This window comes from Balaenoptera physalus (assembly GCF_965194825.1).
Source record: "Balaenoptera physalus genome assembly, chromosome: 4".
NCBI classification, from domain to species: Eukaryota; Metazoa; Chordata; class Mammalia; order Artiodactyla; family Balaenopteridae; genus Balaenoptera; species Balaenoptera physalus.
In genome coordinates, this window is record NC_138891.1 from 135,078,489 (window position 1) to 135,086,311 (window position 7,823).

The 7,823-nt window shown below is 46.3% G+C and overlaps 1 pseudogene across 1 annotated transcript; it reads left to right on the forward strand.

The window, feature by feature from the left end:
* The first annotated feature begins 2,816 nt into the window (after positions 1-2,816).
* LOC309659643 (large ribosomal subunit protein eL31 pseudogene) lies at positions 2,817-3,253 on the forward strand (annotated as a pseudogene). The gene has a single exon. The product of its transcript is annotated as a large ribosomal subunit protein eL31 pseudogene (transcript).
* Positions 3,254-7,823: the final 4,570 nt, after the last annotated feature.

A 7,823-nucleotide genomic window follows, 5' to 3' on the forward strand; every position in this document is an offset into this window, starting at 1 on the left:
AGAGAGCAGCAGGGCTGAGGTTGGAGAGGAAAGCAGGATGGAGAGGGAACCCAGGGAAGAAGCCTGTGCCCAGCATGGAGGTGCTTGGGTTCTCCCTGAGTCATCGTAGGTCCACATCCTGCAGCCGGTGGCGGGGCTGTGGGAGGAGCCAAGACTGGAATGAGAAAGGCAGCAGGAGGTCCTCACTGTAGCCAGGCTGGAGATAATGATGGCTTTTGGTGGAGGTGAGGGCAAGAAGGCAGTGGAGGGATATGAGGAGGTAGAAACAGCAGACTGAAAGGGAGAAATCTAGGCTACAGCCCAGGTTTCTGGCTTTAAACAGCTGGAAAGAAGGGGGTGCCATTTTCCGAAATGGAAAAGGCTATCGGGGGAAGGAACAGCTACAGGGTGAGCCGATAAACCAAGACATCCATTCCAGCCACTCTGAGTGTGAGATGCCTGTGAGATAACCAAGTCGAGATGACAAGTCGGTAGCCGGGTGTATTAGCTAGAAGCTCAGAAACAGTTCTGGGCTAAAGACATAAGCATCGGCATCGAGGACGTAGTGTTTTTAAACTGCTGAGACTGTATGAGTTAAGTTGGAGAGAAGAATCAGAAGAACGGAATGCCCAGGAGAAGGAAGGGGAGCTTCATGAAAAGGCCTGAGGAGAAATGGCCAGATGGGTGAGAGAAATAAAACAAGAGTGTGGTGTCCTGGGAACCGAGGAAAAAGGATTTTTCTTGAAGAAGGAAGTGGTCAACTGTGTTGACACTGACAAATTAGGTAAGATAAGAACAGGAGATGTAATAGATGTACTGGCCCAGAGGTCATGCGCGACTGTAGTGGACATTGTGGGGTGCCGCCCAGATCCTCCTTCAGGACAGAGGAGCTGAAGGAACGGCTTTGTGCAAGCTCCCACCTCCCCCAGGGGCAGCCCACGTCCAAAGCCTACAAGTGTTGTTCCCAAGACCATTCCCAAATACATTTCCCGCTTGGGCATCTTCTGTTCAGAGTCTGTTTCCAGGGAACCCAGCCTAAGACAGAGACCTTAGCAAGACCCGTCTTGGTGGAGTGATGAGGATAAAATCTAGGTTTCAGGGAGCTGAGGAGTGAAGGGGAGAGTGTGGGGAAGTGGAGACCACAGGCATAGGCACCTCCTTTCATAAGTATGACTTTAGGGCTCAGAGAAATGTGTCAGTACCTGGAGGAGGGTCAGAAAGTCAAGGGTAAGGTATGTCGGGTGAGTGATATTACACCATGATTGGAGACTGTTGGGTGGCCTCAGTAGACAGGATGCCGAGGAGTCCAGCTCCTGCCCCAAAACCCGATGTGTGATTTTCAGGCCTGACTGTAGGTAATTACAAGGCTTTACCTGGCAGGTCCCAGGGGAAACTCCCTCCCCACCTTAGACTCGGTGACAGCCAGGCCCTGAAAACTCTGACAGGAGCTGCAGTCCAGGACTCAGGTCCCTGGCTGGCCATTCTCTTACACACCTGCACTCCCAGCCCTGGCACCTTCATCCCTAGGTCTCTCCATCTGAGGTCTTCAGGTACCTCTGCTAAAGCCCCCCTATGAGGGAGGAGGGGAAAGCCTTGAGGCACTGTTATCCATTATGACTTGCACCCTGTACTTTTCCACCCTCCCCCTCCCCTCCCTTCCCCACCGGACCCAGGTCCATAAAACTGTATAGCCTTTGGTTCAGGCTCCCTCAACAGTGAGACGACCCCCACTGATCCACCTGACCCTGGACCACTGCATGTTGCACGGGGGGATATGGAACGGGGTGCCTCTTGCTTATACCATCGTGGTAAGTGATGAAAACCTCACTGGTACTCTCATCTGGGGCTTGTTGCTTCTATCAGCTCTCCTGGCAGCTCATCTCTCTCTCTCCAGCTCAGCTGAGCCCTTGATGACACTGATGATACCCATGAGAGCAGGACTGCTGCCCTTGGAAAGGACATGAAAGCGGTGGCAGGACCCGGAGCCCTGGCCCTGGCCTCTGGCAGGAGGACAGAGAGAAGAGAGCGTGGGGCAGCGCAGGCAGGCTAGCCAGCCGTGGGTGAGGGATGCGGGAGGGAAGCTCAGGAAGTCTGGTGTCTCCTATTTTCCCAATCAAGATCATCAGCTAAAGGAGGGAAGAGAGGGGTTTGGGGGATAAATGAGTGGACGTGAAACGGTCCTCCAGGGCCATGAGAAAGTGAGCTCACCCGACAAAGGAGAGGGTTAACTGGGCAGTGTTGAGAGCCTATTTGAAAATCAGCGGCAGAATATCTGCAAAGTGCCTAGTTCGGCGATGGGCAAATAGCTCTGTTAGATGGGGAAAGGGCTGGAAGAAGAGCCCTCCCGGGGAGTGATGTTGACCTGTTGCTGTGTTTCTAGTTTCCACAGCAGTCCTGGGAGAAAAGGGCCCAGCCAGTGTCAGAAAGTGTGTCCAAAAACGACTTAGATGCACCCAGTTGAGCAGCCAAGGCCCACAGGCAGGGAAATTCAAAACACCAAACTGGCTGGCAAAATACAAGCAGTAAAACTCCAGCTACACCCACTCAGAGATTACAATTTGTATCAGAAAGTCCTCAAGTGCGGAATCATCGCTTTTTTCTCTTCCTGCTCCTGGGGCAGCACCAGCTGATGGGGAATCGCTAAGGTTGTTCTACTGAAAACGTGAAATTGCCCCAAGCGGGCTGCCCTGAAAGGCCCCATTATCTTGACTGTACTCACTGCCCTGGAGGCCTTGGGTGCCCCTGAGGTCCTGAGCAGACACAGAGGTAGAGGCCTCATTATTGTAAGTCTTAATGGTTACTGAGAAATAAAAATCATTGTCTCGCTTCCTTTCCAATCCTGGCCGGGCAGGATGGCTCCCGCAAAGAAGGATGGCGAGAAGAAGGGCCGGTCCGCCATCAACGAGGTGGTGACCAGAGAATACACCACCAACATTCACAAGCACATCCATGAAGTGGGTTTCAAGAAGCGTGCCCCTCGGGCACTCGAATAAGTCCGGAAATTTGCCATGAAGGAGATGGGAACTCCAGATGTATGCATTGACACCAGGCTCAACAAAGCTGTCTGAGCCAAAGGAATAAGGGATGTCCCATACCGTATCCGTGTGCGGTTGTCCGGAAAACGGAATGAAGATGAAGATTCACCAAACAAGCGCTATACGTTGGTTACCTATGTACCTGTCACCACTTTCAAAAATCTACAGACAGTTAATGTAGACGAGAACTAACTGCTGATTGTCCAATAAAGTTATAGAACTGCCAAAAAAAAAAAAAACATTGTCTCGGTTCACTGAATTGAGCGTAATTAGTCAACCCAAACCAAGTCCTTCTTAGAACAAGTGGTTGCAAAATGGCTTATATTGATTGCATCATAAACACTTACATAATTAGACATTGTCTTTTGTCAGCCTCCCCTTTCAAGATAAGACCTTCAAACAGCATTATTTTGCAAGAATTACAAGATTGAGGACATAAAAAAAAATCCAAGCGGAACTGACTGTTTAGAGCCAATAACCTGGGCAGGGTCTCATGCAATGAACAAAGCCTATCCAAAAAAGATAAAGAACTTATTCTGCCTGGACAGAATCCCTTGGATGGCAGATCCAAGTCTCCTGTTCCTGGTTCTGAGCTTTCAACTGATCAGCTGTATTGGTCATCCTAACAGATTAGTGAAGGTCGCTCGGATTCTCCAGGTCAGGCAAAGGAAATTGTAATCTGATCTATCAGTCAGGGATCTAGCAAGAAAGAGATGGAACATTCCAATAGAGCGATTGAAGAGGGTAGTATGAAGGGACTATTTATAGCGGGGTGGGCAGGGGTAAGGGAAACCAACAAGGAAGAATACGGTAGCATAAGGCTAGCAATAGTGGGAATAGTTTTGTGTTTGTTTGTTTGTTTGTTTGTTTTTTGGCTGCATTGGGTCTTCGTTGCTGTGCGCAGGCTTTCTCTAGTTGCGGCGAGCGGGGGCTACTCTTCGTTGCGGTGCGCAGGCTTCTCATTGTGGTGGCTTCTCTTGTTGTGGAGCACGGGCTCTAGGCACACGGGCTTCAGTAGTTGTGACTCGCGGGCTCCAGAGCGCAGGCCCAGTAGTTGTGGCGCACGGGCTTAGTTGCTCCACAGCATGTGGGATCTTCCCAGACCAGGGATCGAACCTGTGTCCCCTGCATTGGCAGACTGATTCTTATCCCACTACTAGCTCTAGGCCTGGAGGGACATGGGAGGAACCATGACCCCAGAGAGAGTAAAGATTAGCAGCAGGGTCTATGGCCAACCCACAAACCCTCCAGGAAGGGATCCCACCTCAGTGTCCCCCACCCTCCAATCTCAGGCTGATGTCTCCCACTGGCAGAACCCAACCAGAGTCAGAAGGTAAAGGGCTCCGTTGATGCATTTTATACAAAGTGTCTCCCAGGGCAGACAAGGAGCAGAGTGGATCTGGAGGGGCAGATGGAGGGCTCCAGCATCCCAGGGAAGCAATATGAAAAAGAGAAAGTAAAATTAAGAACAGAGATAATGGAAGCAAATTTAGATCCACGACAGTGGCATTTTTGCCAAACAAAAGTTTTGATAGCTTTATATTGACAATTTTGTAATCATTGCTTTCATGTGTGTCAGATTATCAAGCTGTTTAAAGCATTTTAAACTATCCCATAATTTGGCTTATAATTTTCATCAAGTTTTCATTTGGAACAGTTTACCTGATTGAGATCACTGTTAAAATGTTTGGGGAACTCTAATTTGTAAAATTCATGTTTTTTGATATAATAATTGTCTAAGCAGAATGTGAATATTTAGATAATTGTTAACTGTTAAAAAAAACCCAAATAATTTAAGGTGGGTTCCTATCAGTGTACAAAAACCCTTGGACATTAACATTTTTTAATGGGGTAAGTGAAATGTCATTATGAGCCAGGAGGGAGGTAAGTGCCAGGTGACCTTGCAAATCTCCTTTCCCAAGTTCACCTACTGATTCTGTCTTGGGTCGGCCCCAGAGTCTGGTTCCAGAGCCCAGAGTTTCTTAACCTGAGGTCTTATTTGTATTGTTGTGGGTAGAAGAACTGGGGCTTTCAAGAGCCTCAAAGGGAGTAAAAAGACAAATAATCCAATTTAAAAATGGGCAAAGAGCGGGACTTCCCTAGTGGTCCAGTGCTTAAGAATCCGCCATCCAATGCAGGGGACACAGGTTTGATCCCCGGTCAGGGAACTAAGTCCCACATGCCTCAGGGCAGCTAAGCCCACGCACCACAACTACTGGGCCCGTGCGCTCTGGAGCCCGCACACCACAGCTAGAGAGAAGCCCGCGTGCTGCAGTGAAGAGCTCGTGCTCCACAACGAAAGATCCCGCCTGCCGCAACTAAGACCGGACACAGCCTAATTAATTAATTGATTAATTAAGTAATTTTAAAAGCTGCTGCTCTAAAAAAAAAGAAAATGGGCAAAGAATCTGAATAGACATTCCTCCAAAGAAGACACACAGTTGGACAAGATGTACATGAAAAGTTGCTCAATATTATTAACCATCAGAGAAATACAATTCAAACCACAGTGAGATACCACTTCACAACCAATAGGGTGGCCATAATTAAAAAGACAGATAATAACAAGTGTTGGCAAAGATGTGGAGAAATCAGAACTCCTCTTCTCTGCTGTTAGGATTATAAAATGATGCAGCTTCTTCAGAAAGCAGTCTGGCAGTTCCCTAAACAGAATTACCATATGACCCAGCAATTCCACCTTAGGTATATACCCAAGAGAAATGAAAACATGTGCCCATTCAAAAACTTGTACACGAATGTTCATAGAACTGTTATTCATAACTGCCAAACAGTAGATACAACCCCATATATCCATCAACACATGAATGGATAAATAAAATGTGGTATATGCATACAATGGAATATTAGTTGGCCATAAAAAGAAACGAGGTACTGATACAGGCTACAACACAGATGGACCTTAAAGCATGGGAAGAGATATGGGGATATATGTCTATGTATAGCTGATTCACTTTGCTATAAAGCAGAAACTAACACACCATTGTAAAGCAATTATACTCCAATAAAGATGTTTAAAAAAAGAGAACTAATAAAAAACAATTATAACAAACCACAAAAAAAGCATTATGCTAAGTGAAAGAGGCCAGTCACAAAAGACCACATTTGTATGATTCCATTTATATGAAATGTCCAGAACAGGCAAATCCATAGAGACAGAAAGTAGATTAGTGACTGCCTAGGGCTGGAAGTTGCAGGGGGAAATGGAGGATAATTGCCAAAGGGTATGGGGTTTTCTAGGGGAGAGAGGAAAATGTTCTGGAATTAGGTAGTAGTGATGGCTCCACAACTCTATGAATATACTAAAAACCATTCAGTTGCACAAAGTGAAAAACAAGTCTCAAAAGGGCTCAGGGTCACTGGTCTAAATAAGTTTGGGAGATTCCCAAGCTGAAGAGCAGGGGTCATGTGCCCATAGGGCTGAGACCACATGGCGTAGTTGGGCCCATGAAGCTCTGCCTAAAGGTAATTTGCATTTTTGAAAAACTAATGGACTTTTTTTTTAGAGCAGTTTTAGGTTCACAGCAAAATTGAGTGAGAATACAGAGTTCCCTCCCCCCCAACCACACACAGCCTTCCCCACCATCAACATCCCACACCAGTATGGTCCATTTGTTGCAAGTGATGAACCAATATCCACCCATAGTTATTAACCAAAGGGCTTACTCTTGGTGTTGTACATTCTACGGGTTTGAACAAATGTATAATGACAGGTATGCACCATTATAGTATCACACATAGTTTCACTGCCCTAAGAATCCCCAGTGCTTCACCAATTCATCCATTCCTCCTCTCTCACCCCTGCAACCACTGATCTAAAATTGTCTCCGTAATGTTGCCTTTTCCAATATATCATATAGTCAGAATCACACAGTATGTAGCCTTTTCAGATTGGCTTCTCTCACTTAGTAACATGCATTTGTTTTCTCCATGTCTTCTCATAGCTTAATAGCTCATTAGCACTAATAATAATATTCCATTGTATAGATGTACCACAGTTTATTTATCCATTCACCTACTGAAGGACGTCTTGATTGCTTCAAATTTTGGCAATTATGAATAAAGATGCTATACACATTCGTAGGCAGGTATTCGTGTGGACATAAGTTTTCATCAGTTTTAAGTGACACTCTGCATGCCAAATACTTGGTTTGTTTTATAAAACTCACCCTTAGTTTGGAACCCCTTTCCCAGAGGCTTCAGGAACTGGCACAGCTAGATACGCTCGCTCTCCAAAAAAAAGAAAGAAGCTAGTAATTATTTGACCCTCAGGGTATGCTAGTGTTACGTATGACCTCACTTCCTCCTCACCACCAGCCTCAGATGGGTGCGTTTTACAGATGAGTAAACTGAGGTTTGGTCCTTCCATTACTGTGTATTATCCAGTGTTCTCTTAGAGTCTTGGACTCTCAGTGCTGGAAGGAGCCTTAGACATTGCCTAGTCGAATCCCCCTCACTTTATATATGAAGAACCAAAGGCTTACAGACTCAAGGACATGGCCAAAATCTTGGAGTCATCCTTTCTTCCTCTAGTTCTCTCTCACTCCAAAATACAATCCATCACCAAGACATGTATCATTTACCTTCAAAATAGATTCAATGTGCAGCACTTCTCCCTACCACCATTGCTTCTACCCCAACCAGACCTCCCTCACCAATCACCTGGATTACTATAAGACCTTCTCAACAGGTTTCTTTACTTCCTCTCTAGCCCCCCATCCTATACTTGAATCTTTATACAGCAGCCGGAGGGAGCCTTTTGAGTCATAAGTTCATTCTTCTGCTAAAATC